Below are 12,774 nucleotides of genomic sequence, written 5' to 3'. Positions count from 1 at the left end.
TCAGCTTCTCACACTTTTTCTGATAGTGAGCATTGCTACTAGGATTATTTATACAGAGCTGAAGAATGGGGAAAATCTCAAAGATCTTGGGAGAAATGTATATTTAATATCAGCACATTGTTTGAAGACTCTTTAAATTTTTGTAGATCTCTATTAAGTGTGGATGAACTGTCCCATGGAAACTGACAACAGCCTTTAAACCATGCCCAGTATCAGCCTGCAGAGGAATGCCGTTGCCCAATGTCACTGAGGTCCACCCTCTTTCCTTCCTGTTGCTAGGGATTCCAGGCCTGGAAGTTGCACAGTTCTGGCTGGGATTTCCCTTATGTGTTGTGTATTTGATTGCTCTTGTTGGAAACCTTCTCATTCTGTTCGTCATATGGACTGACAGGAGCCTTCACCAACCCATGTTCTACTTTCTGGCTATGCTGTCTATGATTGACATAAGTCTCTCCACTGCTACCATCCCTAAGATGTTGGGCATCTTCTGGTTCAACCTCCAGGAGCTGTGCTTTGGCTGTTGTGTTGCTCAAGTCTTTTTTATCCATTTCTTCACAGTCATGGAGAGCATCGTACTCCTTGCCATGGGCTTTGATCGTTATGTGGCTATTTGCAACCCTCTCAGGTACACCATGATCCTCACCAACAGGATAATTTGTGTGATTGCTGTGGTCGTGGTTGTAAGAAGCCTATGCATGATCGTTCCCATCATTTTTCTCCTCCTGAGGCTGCCTTACTGTGGACATAGAATCATTCCACATACCTACTGTGAGCACATGGGTGTGGCACGATTGGCCTGTGCCAGCATCAGACCCAATGTCTACTATGGTCTTGGGAATATTTCCATCTTGTTTCTGGATGTGTTTCTTATTATAGTTTCCTATTCTAGGATCTTATATGCTGTTTTCCACCTGCCTTCTCAAGATGCTCGCCTGAAGGCTCTCAACACATGTAGCTCCCATATCTGTGTTATCTTAGCCTTCTTTGGCCCAGCTCTTTTCTCCTTCCTCACTCATCGCTTTGGTCATAACATCCCTCAGTATATCCATATCCTCCTGGCTAATCTCTATGTAGTCATCCCTCCTGCCCTCAACCCAGTCATTTATGGGATCAGGACCAAGCAGATCCAGCAGCGAGTGAAGAATCTTTTGGCTAAAAAAAATTGAGTGCGAAGTAAATTGTTCACATAATGGGAAGATAAAGTCTAAAAGAAATTGAATTAATAATAAAAAGCAATAAAAATTTTATTAAAATTGAATATCAGTGTCTCACTGTGTAGCTCAGGCTGACTGATAGCCTGAAATCTTTATACCTCAGTCTTCCTAGTGACTGGTATACTACATAAATATATTTAAAACACATATAATATATTATAATATTTATATAGATCTAAATAATATACATATATAAATATGTTGGTGGTGGCTGTTAAAGGCATGTTGCATGTTCTATGGAAACCTGGTAAAATATATATGGATAATATGTTTAGCACATATATGCTTACTATACATATATAAAAATGTTGGTGGTGCTTGCTGAAGACATGTTATATCCTTTATTGAAACTGGCAGAATATGTCCTTCAATCACAAGTTTCAAGGAAGAGTGCTTTAATTTGCTGAAGGAAAAACTTGCGGTTAGCACTGTCTAGTTCTAGATCTCTTACAGGTATTAAGATTTCTTTCAGAGACATGTCTAAATACAGGTCATCTGGTCATGATGGAAGTAGATTTAGGTAATGGTCATGTAAATAAAGAGGTAACACTAACTGTGAACTAAGAAGTCAGGGCCAATTGAGCCACTTGACAGAGAGAATGAAATGGAGGATAAGTTAGAAATGAAGTGTTAAGTATACATTATCACAAGGAAACTCACAATACAAAATGACTTACAGGTTTATGTGTCGTAAGTTCTATGCATATTCCTTTCCATTTCTCTTTCTTATGCTTCTACCTACTCTACCAAAACCTTTATTCATCCCAATAAGTTCCTCTCCAATTTTCAAGTCTCTGTTGGGGAAAGATTTGTGTGTGTATTTGTGTACATGTGGGGGAGTGCACACATGCACATATGTATGGCTCATTAAACTTAATTAAGATGCCCACATGAACATGTGTGGGAAATAGCTTCCTAAGTTTTTGCATTTCCTATTAACCTATTTCCTATGACTCATTGTATATATTCCTTTGTCACCATTTGTCCACTTGCTCTTTTCAAATCGGAATATATAAGCTTAAAGGGTAATTGTATTAGTTAATTTCTACATTGTTGCAACAAAATATATGACTAACCAGCTTAAAAAATGAAGAGTTTATTTGGATTCATATATTCACTAAGATAGGTCCATCATAGAGGAGAAGGCAAGTGGACAGGAGCTGGAAGCTGGCTGGTCACATTTCTCCGTAGTAAGAAACTAGACAGCAAACGGTAGATTTTGACTATAAAACAGAAGGTTTTCACCTTATAACATCCTTTCTCTAGCAAGGCTCTACCTTCTGAAGGTTCTAGAATCTTTCTGAACATGTCAACAATTAAGGGTTAAGAGGTCACATAGATATCATATCCAAACCACAACAGTAATAGACCAGATGATATTGAAGAACAATATTTTAGGATTCATATCCCAAATTTATAATATAATATATAATTGCAACAATTAAACAAATACATACATGTACAGATACTCTCATTAATAAAAATGAAGGAAACTTGTACATAGGCAAGCAGCTTGATAAAAAAACAAGTACAGAAAGAAAGAATATTTTTAAAAATGTATAGTTCATGACATAGAATTGCAAACAATTGGAGCATGTGTAGACTTGTTGGTAAGTGATGCAGAATGAAATGAATAACAATTTACGTCACTTATATGCAGAAAACCAAATGAGATTTGCCCTTGAAAATTGCTTTTCAGTATGAGATTTAAGAATAATGTATTTGAGACACAAGGAGGAAGTTGCCCAAACTCAGAGTGATTGTAATAGCATTCACAAGACCTGAACAAGATCAAGCCAGACAATAGCACAGCATGGAGAGGTGATGTGGGTATGAAGAAGTCCTATATTTAACTAAGGAGTGTCTGGCAATTATTAGCTTCTGGGACAGGGAGCATCGTCTTTATTTAAGGGCATGACTCTTAACAGGTCGACTACATTCCTTTGGTTTCCCACTCACCTTTGAGTAATTAGACAGCACAAATTGGACTTGAGCTTAAGACAATGAAGCCACAAAATTGGAATAGTGTGGAGGGGAGATCTAAGAGGAGTTCTGGTAGGACAGGAGAACCTAATAAAAATTCATTATATGAAGTTCTCAAAGATTTAATAAAAAAGGAAATGTTATTTTATAACCTTCTGAGTTTGAGTAATGGAGTGACTTCTTATAAAATTAGTAAACATGATACAAGCAGAGGCTTAGAGAGACACTGGAAATGAATGCTTATTATTGTAGCATTTGAAAATCTGGGACCATGATGAGCATGTCAAGCTGAATGAAGGATAAGAGGCTATAGGGAAGAGAATGGATGTGAGCTATCAGTTTTCAATCAAAAGGTACTGTGAGTGAGACTGTCTTTAACCATACAGCTACACTGTGATTTATCTTTTTAAAAAAGGCTCATGAAATTAAAACAGGGTAATCCAGACTGAATTAATTCTTTTTTTTTGGGTGGGGGTGGGGGTGGGGGGAACTTAATTTAAGTCAAATCACATGGTTTTGTGGTAGAGCTGGATACAGTATGCACAGATACTCCCCGGGGTAGCAGGGAGCCCTAGTGGGCTTGCTCTCTGTGCCTGGGATTCGCTCAGGGTCTTCTGAGGCTGAGGATGCTAGAAAGGCACCACCCCTGCCGGGATCCAGAGAGGCAGAGACCTGTGTCTGAAACACCCATCAAGGCCAAACCCGGCGTTTCCCAGGTGTCACTGCCCTGGCTGTGATCACACACAAATAAGGCACCCTTCCCCCATGGCACCAAGGCCCTCCAAGCCCTGCCTCTGGGAGCTGAGGCCAGGCGGAAGAAGGTGGCCTATCCCAAGGCTGCAGGGTGCGGGTGTCCTGGAACCCAGCAGGGGGAGTGGCTTGAGGCACGGAAGGTGAATAAATAGAAGTCGCTTATTTGACGCGGGGGTCCGGCCCCTGCGGAAGAGACAGCAGCTCGGTGGAGGGGAGAAGACAGGAGCAGACAGGAGCGTGGGTCACCCTTCTCTCCGGATGGCTGCTTCTCAGAGCTCAGTCACATGCACAGCGGGCGAGGGGAGTGGGCCCGGTCCGAGGCGCCTCAGGTGGCACCAGCGGCAGAGCAGATGCCCCTCCAGGGGGTAGCAGCGGCGTCCTTCCTCCCCGCTCAGCTGGAGCCCGCAATCCTCACAGTGGTAACACTCCACGTGATAGTCTCTGTCCATGGACACCACACGAATGGTTGTCTCACAGCCCTGGGCAGGGAGGATAGGGCGGGCACAGGAAGCACATTTTGGAGCAAACACCGTGTGGTAGTCTCTAACGCAGTAGATGTTGTTCTCCACGTCCACGGTGAAGGGAACACCATCCAGACACTCGTTACACACTGAGCAGCGGAAGCAACCTGGGTGGTAGGACTTGCCAAGGGCCTGCAGGATCATCTCCATGATAAGGTGTCCACACACGCTGCACTTGTCAGCAGTTTGCTGGAACCCGGAGTACAGGAAGTCCTCCTGGCAGTACACTTTCTCACCCACGTTATAGAAGGCCTTCCCACGGAGTCGCCTCCCACAGGAGTCACAGTTGAAGCAGTCGGTGTGATACAGGCTCCCCATTGCCTGGCACGCCTGCCTTGCTCCGTAGATGCCAAGCCCACACTTGATACAGATGCCGAAGTAGTCTCGCGCCGTGCGCGCCTCAAGCGCGTGCTCCAGCTCCCGCGTGAGTGCTTCCAGCCTCCGCTCGGCCGCGCTCGGGCCACTATCCCGGCCCCGGGGGTAGCGGCAGCGACGGCAACGGGAACGGGGCGGGCTCCGGAGAGCGGGCAGGCGCGGGGCCGACGCCGGGCGGCAGCAGGTCGGCATAGGCGCCCGCTGAGCCGCGGGAGCCCAGGCTGGACACGCTGGAGCGCGCACTGCCCCCCGACGGCGGCCCGGGACCTGGGCCGTGGCGCTGGTCGTAGCCCAGGCTGATGCCGCTGGAGCGCGCGCTGCCGCCGTCCGAGCCCGCCAGGCTGGCGCGCGGGCCTCGCTCGGGGCGGATGGGGACGTCGGGCGCGGCCTCGAGGCCACCGCCTCCGCCGCCGCCCTTGCCTCTGCGGCCCGCCGCGGGCGCCGCCTCGTCGGCGGCCCGAGGCCCGCGCCGCACGCGCCCCGGGGAGTCGGCGGTAGGCTCCGGCTCGCGCAGGCCCAGCCCGGCCAGGAGCAGAGCCGCGTCGTCCGCGACCGTCCGCGAGCGCTGCATGGCCGTCGGCCCGCCGCCACCGCCGCGGCGCGTCACCTCCGCCGCCCGCCGCTGCCGCTCCGACAGTGCCGCTGCATCGTCCGCCGCTCCGCAGCCCGCCCCGGGACCCCTGGGCACGGGGCGGGGCGGGGCCGGGGTCGCGGTCGCTCGGCGTGGGCCGCGCGCTCGCGCGGAGCCGTGGCAGGGAGGGAGGGCCTGAATTAATTCTTTATTCAATGAAATAATTTCAACTGAGAAAACCAATGTTTTAAGCCACAAACTGCACAAAAGTTGGTTATATCACAAAAGCTAAATAATGCAATCACAACACACGAGTCATTTGTAAGGTGATTCCAGGAACATATTATACATGTTACCCATGCATATAAGAAATTATAATATGCATTTTAATGGCAAATTATTGCATGCTGCTTACATTCGCTAAGAAGCTGTTTCTAGGCTTGTGGTCCAAATTCAGACCCAGGCATGTTTCTCTTATAGTGTCTGTGATGGGAATATCTAATTGGAAGCATCACCCAGAAGACCTTTTGCCCGGGACTCTGTCAGAAGCATGAGTTTTTGGGTTAACACAGCTTCCCTAGGCACTTTCTACTGGATGGTACAAGTATCTGATACGATGTTCTACTTTTTCTGCTGTTTTCTATATTATTATTTTGTCCAATATTGTTGTACACATAACAAAATCACCCTTCAAAACTGAAAGTATGGCTATTATGGATAAATCTCCACATAAAAAGAAGTCATACCATGGAGAAAATATTCAACATACTTTTAAGAGAAGAAACAACAGAACGCATTTAAATGATACAAATAAAGATATTGAAAAGTAAAATTGGTCAGGCAGTGGTGGCACATGCCTTTAACTCAGCACTCAAGGGGCAGAGGATGGATGATTTCTGTGAACTTGATGCCAGCCTGATCTACAGAAGCTAGTTCTAGGACAGCCAAGGCTACACAGAGAAACCCTGTCTCAAAAAAAAAAAAAAACACACACACACACACACACAAAAGGAAAACTGATGCAGACTCCAAAATCATTGAGAAGTTAGACATTGATCATATTATGGCATAAGCATCAAGGAGTTTCTAGACTTTTAAGGATGAGGATGAATACTATTCAAGACATGTCAATGGATGAAAGAGGATGTTTTCTCTTAGGCTTTTTGGTTTGAGGAGTTACAGTGTAAACATACACCCAATCCCTAGAATCTTTACAGGAACTATTTCTTTATGAACAGATCTCTGTCTCAAAAAGGAAAATGAACAAAACAATAATGATGTTTTATTGTGAATATAGTATTTGGGCTCATGAAAATATGGTAGAAGACACTAATAATTTTATAAGTTCAGAGTAAGAGATATAAGATCATACAGCATTGGGCGCATCACAGAACTGCTATTTTTTAGTTCTGTAGCTTATATAACCAAGCAATATCTGAGCATTTCCTCCAACCAAGACACTGCTAGGTGAACTGAAGAGTAAAGCTGAGTGAAATGTTACTTTTAATGCCAGCACACAGAGAGTGAGAACAGCAGGCAACTCTAAATGAGGGCAAAGTGAACTGTATAAGAGTGGCATGAGCATACAGAAAGCACAAGGTCATACATGTAACAGTCGTGGAGGACTGTCAGTGGGGAAGAATTAAAGGAAAGTACAAGACCTTCTGTCCCAAGATGCACTGTAAAACCACAAGTCACAACTAAATGTCTAAAGCATTATGGTTATGAACAATGGCAATAGTTAACAGCAGTTTCTGTAGTTTACCATATGAAGTTTATAGAAGATTTTGGAGAGTTCACTGGTATAAACTTAATGTTCCCCTTCCCCCTAGGACACCCACTCATACTCATCTTCCCTTGTCATTATATTTCCCTTCCTCGTCTTTCATACCACACCTCCTCTGAGCTAAGGGATGATATCTGGCACAGTGTTCCTCCACCCTGCTGTGGGGAGGAATAGAGGGTAAGACCCTTGGGTGCAAGTTCATACACAGAGGGTTCTGAAAACTGTGTTCAGGGATTCTGGGACATGTCTAGACTCGCTAAAGTTCTCTCCATTGGTATCAGTGAGACCAGAAGCCCAGAAGTTTGAATGAGCCACTTTTGAAACCTAGACCACAATACTATTCAATTCTACATAAGGACAGTGAAATAAAATATTAAGAGACATTATAATTCAGACAGGTACAGAAGAGACAGCTGAGAGGAGGAAGAGGGCTAAATATGCAGAAGACTCCCTTTTCTTAATGATTGTGTGAGCACCATTCTCCACACAGAGGAACACAGCTAGGAGAGACTGGTACAGCTAAGGTGAGGACTGTGCTCTATGTGAAGACTTTGTATGCTTTGTTTTAGCTCTGTGCCCTTCTCCTCCCTCCCTTCCTCTCTCTCCCTCCCTTGTTCTTCACTTCTTCCCTGTATCTACCTCCCATGATACAGCCACATTCCTTTATTGCTTATAAAACCATGGACACACACATACTTTAATGAAACCAAAAATTACAAAGACAAGAAAACTGACCCAGGAGCAAAGCAAGTAGTAGCGTTTGCTCGGTTTCTTCTATGACAGGCAAAAGCAAGCGGATCCCCTTCGCATGTGGGCTGGCGCAGAGGTGTGACTAATGTCAGCATCCAGATAGAACTTCGTCTTTGCTATTCTCTGCTCCTGTCTCTCATATCCCTTCTCATTTAAAAGTCATACCACCTATTTTGACCACCTAGTTCCCACTACTTTGGGCAACTGTATCTAAAATGTTGATGTAATATCCCTGCTAGAGCAGCAAGCCTCAGCCTCAGCCTCCTTCATGTCTCAGTCTTGAAACATACTGAATAAACAATCAGAATATTCAGATTTTTTTGTATTTGACTAAACTGTGGTTGCTGAAACAGGGGGAGTAAGAATACAAAGAGCCTGTTTTTCTTCAACTGCGCAGTAATGGATTACGTTCGTATAAGTGGATAACTAGAGAAGTGTAAATGTCTGTCTTGTAGCAGCCCTTCATTCTTTTGTAACAACTCGCTCATCTTCTAGACTACAATGACCTCATTTTAAATAATGGTCTTTTCTTATCATCTTCCATTAAAATAAAATACTAGGAAGCACCACTGATGTTTTTCAACTACCTGCTAAGCTGCTTCACTCACGTCCATTTATCTTGTTCATTCTGAAAATAAACAACATTAGTTTGATTTACTCCCCAGTTTTACAAGAAAAAAAACTGATTTATAACATAAAGAAATTAGTCAAAATTTTTCTGCAAGTAAATGACACAACAAGATTTTTAATAATTTAAATCTAAGGATTTTCAGGTCTAACCAAATCTACTTAATGTTCAACAAGGACCAAAAAGAAAGAAACAATATTGTAAAAAAAAAAAAATCACAAGGTCAGTGGCCACAGCATCTGTGTGTGCTGTAAGGAAAAGTACACAAATTATCAATTCAAGTTTTAAATGGTGCTGTAAGACTGAGATCTTTGTCAATGAACCCATCTAAGCCAAAATGGCCTCCAAAAATGAACAGCTTCTTAGTTGCATGTGGCAGCCACTTCAGGTATCACCCAGCTTCTTTCTGCATGATGGATTTTCTTTCAGATTATGTAGGGCTCTCTATGGCTTCTTATTATTTATTAATATTTATCTTATATATTATAAGACAAGACTACAATATTCATCTGCTAGGAGGAAGGCATATTAGAAAGATACACAGTGATTGCTTTTTGTCAACTTGATACAAACCTAGATGTATCTGAGAAAAGAAACTCTTATTAAATTATTTCTTTTATTTTTTGAAATTATAATAGAATTAAATAATTTCCCCCCCCCCAACCTTTCTATAGACCATCCCGTGCTCTTTTTCAAATTCATACTGACAAAATGTCTTCATGTAATTGGCCAAAGGCAAGATTGTGAGGTATTGTTATTGTGTTGATTAATGATTAAAATGGTAGGACCCAGCTCACTGTAGGTGTTGCTACCCCTGGACACTTGACCCTGGACTGTATATGAAAGCAGACTGAGCAAGCCATGAGGCACAATTCAGTAAGCAACATTTCCACATCGCTTTTACTTCAGTTTGTGCTTCCAGATTCCTGACTTGAGTTTCTGTCCTGACCTCCTTCAGTGGTAGAGTATGACCTGAAAGCTGTATATTGGAATAAAATCACCCTCCAATTGGGCTCTTTTGGGGTACCAGCCCCTTAAACCCTTTAAAGGTCCAGCTAAAGCACTACAGCCAGTGAGGGAAAAAACAACTGTTTCTGAGGGGAAACAAATCAACTCACATGCAACTTCTCCTCAGCATGTCTCTTTATTTTTCGTTCTTCCTTGTTCTCAATTCTAGTTCTTCTCTCCTGTCTATAAGTTCTTAGCTCTAATTCTCTGTCTCAATTTTAATTGGAATTCAATTTCTCTGCTACATTCTTTATTTTCCTATCTCTGCTAATTTCTGGGAGTGCTTCGACTCTAACTTCTGCTCCAGTATCTGTTAACTCTCCTTGTTCTTAAGCGGTTATAGAGACCCACAACATCTTGCAGGCATAGAGATTATCCAGGCAACCTATGCAAACAGACAAGGTACGTTTATGGCCCTTGATCCATTAGCACTTTTTACAAATATTGCAAACTCTAAGGACCTTTTAGATCTGAAGTTTACACCACTTACAAGGAGAAAGCCCAGGGCTCTAGATGATCAGATCTGGGGCTGGAGGTCTATCAGTGATGCTTGTCTTTCTCCAGGCTTTAGATAGATGGTTAGACATCTTTCCTGAGAGTAAGGCACAGGCAGTAAACCTCCTAAACGAACATCATCAGTAAACTGAGGTGAAGGTGAGTGTGAGGATTTATGAATATTTTGATGCAATGTTAGTTTTAGGTCATGCTTTCCTATTTCTAACTGAGGTAACACCAGGGCCTTCTTGTTTTTTCTATATATCTGAGCAGCTAAGAATCAACAGCTTTAGGCATGTAGTATTCTATGACCTTGGATATCAGGGAATGTCTTAAATGAAATACTTTTACTTGTGCCCTAAACACTGACCAAACACCTGGCAATAAAGATAATTACAGGAAGGCAGATCTCTACATTTACATTGAAGAAAGGAACAGAGACCTGGTAGTGGGAACCAGGTTTCTTGACTGTGTGACTGTTTTCACACATATCTAGGGGATGTAATAAGTAAACCCCAAATGTATAGGGTATATTGTGCCTAGTAAATAATCAAATAGTGCTGAAATGTGGGAGATAAATCTCAAATTTATAATAGAAAGGTATGATCTACAGCTAGAAATCTATAGCCAGAAACAGGCACTTTACTCACAAGGCAATAATTCCAACACACCTTTCACCTTGGCCTAATCATTCAATACACAGTTCCTGAATCTGATGGGTTGACCTTGTAAAATGAGACTGATTAATTACTGAAAGATTCCATGGCTCATCGCACCTCCTAAACTTGCTTTTAGTCATGGTGTTTTATCACAGCAATTGAAACTCTGAGACAGATATGTGAGCACTGCCTAATAGCTATGGAGGCTGGAATTTTTTTTAAAAAATTACACAGGCCCACAAAATCCTAAAAAGTAGTGATGTCAGAGTAAACAGACTGCTCAGAGCAACAGTTAGAGTGTGGAAAATTCCAAGACAAAGCATCACATTGGACTTAATTGTGTTATGTTGACTATACTGTACCAACGAACAAATCTCTAGGTTTATAAGAAATCAAAACACTAATGAAAGTATAATGCATCTCACAGAATTTACAGCTTTTATATAGCATATTACATTTAGAGGAACATTGGGCATTCATGGAAATAAACCCAAAATGGTGAGTGAAAATGAACACCAAAAAATATGAGCATATACCATAATTTGGAATATTCCAAATTTTTCAGAGACCCCCTGTATTAGAAAAAAATAATAACATGAGATACCATAGGTCTCAGAAGTAATATGTATGTTGAATGAATTGCCCAATTACTCTTTTTTGTTGTTTTAATAGATATTTATTCAGGTATTAAAAGCATATTTTTCTAACAGAATCTTAGTTTTGTGGGGTTTTTTGGTTTTTTTTATTGAAAAAAAAATTTTTCCCACTTCCTCCTCGCCTCCCATTTCCCTCTCCCTCCTCCTGCCCCTCTCCCCCTCCCCCCACTCCTCTTCTCCTCCCTCTCCAGTCCCAAGAGCAGTCAGGGTTCCCTGCCCTGTGGAAAGTCCAAGGTCCTCCACCCCTCCGTCCAGGTCTAGGAAGGTGACCATCCACACTGTCTAGACTCCCACAAAGCCAGAACATGAAGTAGGATCAAAAGCCCGTGCCATTCTCCTTGGCCTCTCGTCAGCTCTCATTGTCCGCCATGTTCAGAGAGTCCGGTTTTATCCCATGCTTTTTCAGTCGCAGTTCAGCTGGCCTTGGTGAGCTCCCAATAGATCTGCACCACTGTCTCAGTGGTTGGGTGCACCCCTCATGGTCCTGACTTCCTTGTTCATGTTCTCCCTCCTTCTGCTCCTCATTAGAACCTTGGGAGCTCAGTCCAGTGCTCCAGTGTGGGTCTCTGGCTCTATCTCCATCCATCGCTAGATGAAGGTTCTATGGTGATATGCAAGATATTCATCAGTATGGTTATAGGATAGGTTCATTTCAGGTTCCCTATCCTCAGGTGCCCCAAGGAACTAACTGGGGACATTGCCCTGGGCACCTGGTAGCCATTCCAAGTTCAAGTCTCTTGCCAACCCTTAGGTGGCTCCCTTAACTAAGATATGAGTTTCCCTGCTCCCCTATCAAACCTTCCTTTATCCCCAATCACACCGATTCCCCCAGTTCCCCTCATCTTCTCCTTCACACTTTTCTCTCCCCATCTCCCCTCATCCCCATCCCACCCCACCCCCAAGATTCCAATTTTTTGCCCGGCAATCTTGTATATTTCCCATAGCTGGGAGGATATCTATATGTTTTTCCTTGGGTTTACCCTCTTGTTTAGCTTCTTTAGGATCACAAATTATAGACTCAGTGGCCCCTATCCATGGCTAGAAACCAATTATGAGTGAGTACATCCCATGATCTTCTTTTTGGGTCTGGGTTACCTCACTCAGGATAGTATTTTCTATTTCCATCCATTTGCATGCAAAATTCGAGAAGTCATTGTTTTTTACCGCAGAGTAGTACTCTAATGTGTATATATTCCACACTATCTTCATCCATTCTTCCATTGAAGAAGGAGAATATCTTTTCTTCAAAAGTAGCTACACCATTTTATTCAGCAAACTGATGGATGTTTTTCTATCTCCCAGGACCTTGATAATGGAAGAGTTTAATGAAAGAATAGCCTCCCTTGACAAGAATTCTCAAGCACTTGCTAGAAAA

General features: G+C 43.0%; 2 pseudogenes; one reads left to right on the top strand and one right to left on the bottom strand.

The window, feature by feature from the left end:
• Positions 1 to 202: 202 nt before the first annotated feature.
• On the top strand, positions 203 to 1,166 carry LOC130880068 (olfactory receptor 52E8-like; annotated as a pseudogene).
• A 2,576-nt stretch (positions 1,167 to 3,742) lies between these two features.
• Positions 3,743 to 5,547, bottom strand: LOC130880101 (Wilms tumor protein 1-interacting protein-like; annotated as a pseudogene).
• Between the last annotated feature and the right edge of the window lie 7,227 nt (positions 5,548 to 12,774).

The sequence above is a fragment of the Chionomys nivalis genome, chromosome 8, assembly GCF_950005125.1.
Source record: "Chionomys nivalis chromosome 8, mChiNiv1.1, whole genome shotgun sequence".
In the NCBI taxonomy this organism is placed as follows: domain Eukaryota; kingdom Metazoa; phylum Chordata; class Mammalia; order Rodentia; family Cricetidae; genus Chionomys; species Chionomys nivalis.
This window is presented reverse-complemented; position numbering and strand designations above follow the sequence as displayed.